This window comes from Bufo bufo, chromosome 7 (assembly GCF_905171765.1).
Source record: "Bufo bufo chromosome 7, aBufBuf1.1, whole genome shotgun sequence".
In the NCBI taxonomy this organism is placed as follows: domain Eukaryota; kingdom Metazoa; phylum Chordata; class Amphibia; order Anura; family Bufonidae; genus Bufo; species Bufo bufo.
This window is the reverse complement of record NC_053395.1, coordinates 181,694,329-181,702,236: the sequence shown is the minus strand read 5'-3', so window position 1 is coordinate 181,702,236 and position 7,908 is coordinate 181,694,329. Positions and strand designations below refer to the sequence as shown.

The window sequence follows — 7,908 nt, the reverse complement described above, 5'->3', positions numbered from 1 at the left end:
AACCACTTTGACTTTGGGCTAAACCTAAGTAAACCAAGCAGGCATTGGTACTAACACAGGAGAGGGTAATGTACAAACCAATGAATGTTGGCAACATATATCGATGTACTAAGCTGACAACCTCTGATAACCTGTGAACCACCATGAGCCTGAGTGTAATCAGTGGTGTGAAGGACATGCACTTACGTGCAGACTCTGCAAAAATCTTAGAGAACACTTGCATGTATGTTTATTTAGTAGACAAATACCATCAATATTTATATAAGTTTTTATAAAAAGGAGTGCTTGAAGAAACAATGTACAAGTGGGGACTTATCACTGAAGGTACCACAGGGACCCCTAGAGGTGGAGACTTACAAGTTTTTTTATTTTTACTTTTTAAGTATTTTGATTATAGTTTTTAGTGTTTTTACGAAAATCTCTTTTATGAATATCTCTTAAATATATGTACAGATGAAACTCGAAAAATTAGAATATCGTGCAAAGTTCATTTATTTCAGTAATGCAACCTAAAAGGTGAAACTAACATATGAGATAGACTCATTACATGGAAAGCGAGATATTTCAAGCCATTTGCTTATGAAACCCCAAAGTCACAATTTTGATGTACCCTTTGCTCAGGTGGTATGGATTAATTAGCTGACTAGAGTGTGACACTTTGAGCCTAGAATATTGAACCTTTTCACAAAATTCGAATTTTATGCTGCAATAATGCAATTCCTTTTAATTTGCATTACTGAAATAAATACACTTTTGCACGATATTCTAATTGTTTGAGTTTCACCTGTATGTTTATGCTTAATAAATGGTGAATATTTTACAAGACCAAATAGTCCATGTAAATCCATATATTTGAGTGCCAGCCAGAAGTTTTTACACTAAACCTAAGTGTGTTGTCCTGGCGATTCCCTGGTATTCACCCTTTAACCCCTGTACAGGGATCTGGACTTTGTTGTAGGGAACCGTCCAGGCTGCTACCTCCTCTAGTAGGTGTAGTTCGCAGCTGACACACATAAACAGCATTGTGAAGCACCAAAAAAAAAGAGAAGAAAATCCGTCTCTCTTCGGTGGAAAAATGAAAAACTTTATTCCAGCGAATTAAAATCCATACAGGTGTACATGAAACAGTCAATGCATTTCAGACCTCAAAGAAATGTGGGTCCTTCCTCATGACAAACATGAGGAAGGACCCACATTTCTTTGAGGTCTGAAATGCATTGACTGTTTCATGTACACCTGTATGGATTTTAATTCGCTGGAATAAAGTTTTTCATTTTTTCACCGAAGAGAGCCATATTTTCTTCTCTTTTTTATTGCATATACCGCATCCAGGAGCGGCATCCGTGCACCTCTGGTGATTCTACTATTGCAGGTGAGAGCTGCCTTACGTCTTCTTCTGTGAAGCACCAAAGGATCAGGCAAAAGGATTATGAATACAGTCCAAAGTCATGAAAGGCTGAGTATTTGCGTAATCCAAATAGCAGATCCGATGTTAGCAGCATGGCGTCCGTGCCTGCATGGAAGAGCAAGGCAGCGGCAGGCACAGATCGCCAGCGAGACAACTTTTTTTACTAGCATTGTTGAGGTAGCTGCTCTGCAACTGCCTTGAATCTGTATTTAGGTGGGTTATTGCCTAGCTAGACTTGGTTGATTTACAGTGGAGCTATTCATTGTTCAGCCTTTATATGTCCAGGCCTTATTTCATTTTGATTTTTGGAGATCGTGTATTCTGTGGACATTTCTTTCTAGATTCTTTATGTCTTGTTCTATTTGAGAGATTTCCAGTGTATTCTGTGATCTGTAGTCCTACGGTCTTTCATTGCTGTGTTTTGAGGTTTCTCTGTTACTGAGCTACTGAATTCTCTTGAATTCATTTCTGTTCACTGTCATTTATCCTTAACCTGTATGCCATACCATCTCCCATGTACTCAATTGCCATACTACCATCAACTCCATCCCTGGCTATCATTATTTGGTTCCTCTCATCTATAAGTTATTTCAGCACAGTGCTGTCTGTTGCTGCTTCATGTATGTTTCTTGCAGCTGTCCAGTTGCTGTGCATTTTAGACCTCCTGTACATCCAGTGTATATCAGAGTACCATGAGAAACTGATAGTGCTCGGGAAAGGAGACTGCTATAGGTGACGTCCAGTTCTGTAGTCTTGTAACAACCAATGCAAATGATCCTATTTGGTTTTCTAGTGAGGTATAGTACTTAGATACTACAGGGAGTGCAGAATTATTAGGCAAGTTGTATTTTTGAGGATTAATTTTATTATTGAACAACAACCATGTTCTCAATGAACCCAAAAAACTCATTAATATCAAAGCTGAATATTTTTGGAAGTAGTTTTTAGTTTGTTTTTAGTTTTAGCTATTTTAGGGGGATATCTGTGTGTGCAGGTGACTATTACTGTGCATAATTATTAGGCAACTTAACAAAAAACAAATATATACCCATTTCAATTATTTATTTTTACCAGTGAAACCAATATAACATCTCAACATTCACAAATATACATTTCTGACATTCAAAAACAAATCAGTGACCAATATAGCCACCTTTCTTTGCAAGGACACTCAAAAGCCTGCCATCCATGGATTCTGTCAGTGTTTTGATCTGTTCACCATCAACATTGCGTGCAGCAGCAACCACAGCCTCCCAGACACTGTTCAGAGAGGTGTACTGTTTTCCCTCCTTGTAAATCTCACATTTGATGATGGACCACAGGTTCTCAATGGGGTTCAGATCAGGTGAACAAGGAGGCCATGTCATTAGATTCTCTTCTTTTATACCCTTTCTTGCCAGCCACGCTGTGGAGTACTTGGACGCGTGTGATGGAGCATTGACCTGCATGAAAATCATGTTTTTCTTGAAGGATGCAGACTTCTTCCTGTACCACTGCTTGAAGAAGGTGTCTTCCAGAAACTGGCAGTAGGACTGGGAGTTGAGCTTGACTCCATCCTCAACCCGAAAAGGCCCCACAAGCTCATCTTTGATGATACCAGCCCAAACCAGTACTCCACCTCCACCTTGCTGGCGTCTGAGTCGGACTGGAGCTCTCTGCCCTTTACCAATCCAGCCACGGGCCCATCCATCTGGCCCATCAAGACTCACTCTCATTTCATCAGTCCATAAAACCTTAGAGAAATCAGTCTTGACGTTTCAGCTTGTGTGTCTTGTTCAGTGGTGGTCGTCTTTCAGCCTTTCTTACCTCGGCCATGTCTCTGAGTATTGCACACCTTGTGCTTTTGGGCACTCCAGTGATGTTGCAGCTCTGAAATATGGCCAAACTGGTGGCAAGTGGCATCTTGGCAGCTGCACGCTTGACTTTTCTCAGTTCATGGGCAGTTATTTTGCGCCTTGGTTTTTCCACACGCTTCTTGCGACCCTGTTGACTATTTTGAATGAAACGCTTGATTGTTCGATGATCACGCTTCACAAGCTTTGCAATTTTAAGAGTGCTGCATCCCTCTGCAAGATATCTCACTATTTTTGACTTTTCTGAGCCACCCAAGTCCTTCTTTTGACCCATTTTGCCAAAGGAAAGGAAGTTGCCTAATAATTATGCACACCTGATATAGGGTGTTGATGTCATTAGACCACACCCCTTCTCATTACAGAGATGCACATCACCTAATATGCTTAATTGGTAGTAGGCTTTCGAGCCTATACAGCTTGGAGTAAGACAACATGCATAAAGAGGATGATGTGGTCAAAATACTCATTTGCCTAATAATTCTGCACGCAGTGTATAGATATTCCCACATATAAAATGTGTATCTTCTGCTTCTATCAGACTGGGTCAAATTATGTCTTTACTAAATACATACATTACTCACAAAAAGTTAGGGATATTTGGTTTTCAGGTGAAATGTATGGAAAACGTAAAAAGTTCACGCTACAGTGATATTACGTCATGAAATTAGGGCATTTAGGTAGAAGCAGCAATGGTGATTTCCTCATCTCAAACAATTTATTGAAACAAAAGCCGACCCCAGTGGTGGGTATACCCCCACAAAAAATTTAAATGTCTCAAAAACTTGTCATATGACCTTAAGCATCAATTACAGCTTGATAATGACGTCTCATTCTGGTCCCAAGTCGACTTACTGTCTGCTGAGGCATGGCATCCCGCTCTTCTTGAAGGGCAGCCCTCAGGTCATTAAGGTTCTGGGGTACAGAGTTACAAGCATTTACACGGCAACTCAGCTGATCCCATAGGTTTTCAATAGGATTCAGGTCTGGAGAAAGTGCAGGCCACTCCATTTGAGGTACCCCAGTCTCCACCAGCCGCTCCCTAACGATGCAACTTCGATGAGCTGGCGCATTTTCATCCACGAAGATGAAATTACGCCTGTGTTGTTCATGCAGAGGCACAATGACTGGATTAATGATGTTATTCAAGTAGTATGGGCTTGTGACTGTACTATTTACAAAGTGTAGAGCAGTTCTGTATTAACTAGACACACCCGCCCACACTGTAACACCACCACCACTAAAGGCTCGTCTCTTGACAACTGTGGCTTATGCATAGTGCTCTGCTTGACGTCTCCAACATTGTTGGCGGCCATCATTTCTGCTCAGCGGGAATCAACTTTCATCAGTGAACCGCACTGAGGCCCACTGGTTCCTTGTCCAGCGTAAATGTTCCCTGGTCCATGCAAGATGATGACACCTGTGGTCAGGTACACTTGCAGGTCATCTAGAACGCAGACCACACTGATGTAAACAGTTTTTAATGGTCTGATGTGACACTTGGGTGACTCTCACCTCCCTTAAATGTGCCTAGAGTTGTGTGGCATTCATCATCTGGTTCCACAGGGCATTGTTCACAATGAAGCGATCATCAGTGTGGGATGTGGCCAAAGGCCTTCTATGCCTTTCTGTGACTCTTCCAGTCTCTCTGTTGTAACCTGCTGATGACACTAAGCTCAGTGGCCACTTCCGTCTGAGAACATCCTGCTTGAGGCCTCGCAATGGCGGGTTACTGTTGATCAATCGTTAGGTGTCGTCTTGGTCTCATGATGTCAAAATTTAACCAGCATGATGAGGAGGACTGTTTAAATACCAATTCTAATTGAACCCAAAAATGTATTGGGCAATTCCTGAATCAAGCACCTGTTGTGAATTCTGCTGTTGAGCTCTTTGTTAGAGAACAGCAAGTTGCGCAAAACGTACTGAAACACTGAACAGTGGGCCATGCGCATTCAAAACTTTAGAGAAGGTCACATTAAGTTCACTTGTAATGGTAAGAGTGCATTTTAGGTTCATCCTTAAATTTTACCCACAAGCCAAACATCCCTAACTTTTTGCGAGTAGTGTATATACAATAAATATGTTTTTTTTAAACGGACTTTATTGAAATAAAATCAATCAACACATCAAATAACAAGACACATGTCCAGTAATTTGCCATAGACACCATGATATCCAGAGTAGAAAAATTTATATAGAACAGTTCCATTGTATGCAAAAATAGTAGCCTGCAACCCATTAATACAATAAGTCAATATATGGAGTCGCTCAATTTCCCAATATGTTTACTGTTTGTTGCTATGGCAGTATTACTAGGACTGGAGCTGTTGACAGGGAATCCATTGAACTGGATTTCATTTGTGCATTGCATAAACTATATTTCCCTCCCATGATTTCCTTTTGGAGTTTTTCTTGGGAAATATTATTGTACATTGCCTAGCAACAGTTTGTATTCCTTTTTAGGTGACCACCAGTTCATAACATGTGACTACATTTATTGTAGTCAGAAAGAGCCATTCAGATAACACCCTTAGAAGCAGTCCCTAGCCAAATCTGTTTTAGTGGCACAACAGATCCACATCAGCTTCGTTACATCTGCTGTCCAATGGTCTGACTTTCCATGTCACACAGATATGTCTGTGTCCCTCTCACCCAGGAAACTTACGAAAGTTTTATAAGAATTTATTTTATTCCAGGATACCTACCCTAGAAAAACAAGAACTAGTTGCTGTGATCAATTTTCTTAGTTTTCATCTGCACTATGTTTTAAATGTTACCCACATTAAAGATACCATGTCATCAAAACATTACATATTATTTAAATCAAGTTTTTGTTGTAACTTTTCAACTTTTCGCAAAAATGGAAAAGAAGATAGCTTCCATAGTGTGCCTATATCTGTTTTCTTGCTCCAATCAATAGAAAGAGGGGTTCTCATCAGCAAATATGGGCAGGAATAGGACCTGTGCTGACATTGTCGATTGGGCACATGGATCGGTAAAAAAAACATAAGTGTAAATAGCCCCATTGACTTGCATTGGTCAGTTTTAAAAATGGACAGCACACAGAAGAAAAATGCAGTCATATACAGTACATGAGACCTTAGTGATGTTTTTTATGTAACGATCCACATGAAGTAGGTAGGTCACAAGAGATACCTTCTGTTTTCTGCAACTCACATGTCAGCTTTACTGTGTAGGCTGGTACAGAGTCAGCGGAGGGCAGGAGACTAAAACTTATTGAACTGCAGGAGACCTAGCTAAGGCAGGATAGCAAAAGTATATATTATACACACAGATAAAGCTCAACACGCATCCCCCCTGCCACGATCTGATGTCTAGGTGAAGGGCTGTACTCGAGCACTTATCTGCTAGTTAACTCCCATACTTTGCAGCTGCCATAAAACACTTTCAATATTGGTAGGAAAAATATGCCTCCAATATGGACATTTTCAAATATAAAAAATAGCTTACCGTAATTCAAGCTGATATAATAGCAAAAGACAAGAAAATGATAATTAATGGGAGAGCAGACTACAATGACAATGTGGTAATACTTAGCCCCATGTACAAAATTTTGTAATCTCTTTTTGGAGTAGTCCTATTTGTTTCATAATTCCAATGCAACCACAAGACCATGATCTCTCGCAATGTGTTGTGACGTGATGACATTTGTATTTTATTTGATTTAATACAGTTTGTAATTTTTCAGCAGCTCCATCAAACAAATAAACAGTTTGGATTTCCACGTACATGCAGCAGCCATATGCATTCAAAAGACGGGGGATATTTTGCTCTGAAAGATCATTAATCAAAATACAGATGTGTAGAAATCCAAAGTTCACGTTATTTTCGCCACTAATGTATTATCTTTATATGATGCAGATTGCAGGGCTAAAAATAATAAATGCAGCTGATCGGGGGGATGAAATAGCTGAGGAGGTCTCTAATTATATACAATCACAGACCACTTGTATAAAGTATGCAAAGCATTAGGAGAATGTCTTTTAAGGATCAAGTAAGAGAAGCATCAAAACTATGGTAAATGGTTGAAAGGAACTTTGAAGGTTTGTACCGTATCACATCACAAAACCTAAGAGGTCAGATCTCAGTTTTCTTTAATAAAGAGCTCCAAACCCTGAAAATGCTGGTCACCCTTAAAGTCAGGTATTTCCCCAGTGAAAAAAGTACCCCAGGGATACAATCAGTCACAGGACAAGAATTCCTCAGTTACCAAGATAAGATACTTTATTGCGCCTCTTAGATCCGATTCCATTATTAACTAATAGCTTTGCCTTTATTTGTCATTTAAAGAGGACCTTTCATCAGTTTTGCAAAAGTCTAATTAGGGTGTTACCTTATAGGGTGGCCCCCACTGATGCCATGGCTGTTATTTTTTTTTTCAAAAGATCCCCCCGTTCATCCGCTGTGGCCCCCTGTTGATTTTGGCGCCTTGTATTATAATGAGGAGTATCAGAACAATGAGGAGGAGACTGAGTCTTTCTCAGTGGGCGTCTCCTTCTCCCTGGCTGTGACATTCTGCGCTGTGATTGGACAACGCTACAGCCAGGGAGAAGGAGACGCCCATTGAGAAACCCTGGCGTCTCCTCCTCCCTGTTCCAAAGCAAGTAATTAGCATACTGAGCGCGGAAA

At 40.3% G+C, this 7,908-nt stretch overlaps 1 long non-coding RNA gene across 1 annotated transcript; it reads right to left on the bottom strand.

Annotated features, from left to right (window-relative positions):
• Window positions 1-1,260: 1,260 nt before the first annotated feature.
• LOC121007905 lies at window positions 1,261-3,298 on the bottom strand. Its single transcript, XR_005780486.1, has 3 exons — window positions 3,260-3,298; window positions 2,796-2,800; window positions 1,261-1,390 (listed from the first exon to the last, which is right to left on the bottom strand). It is a non-coding gene; the product is annotated as an uncharacterized LOC121007905 (long non-coding RNA).
• Window positions 3,299-7,908: the final 4,610 nt, after the last annotated feature.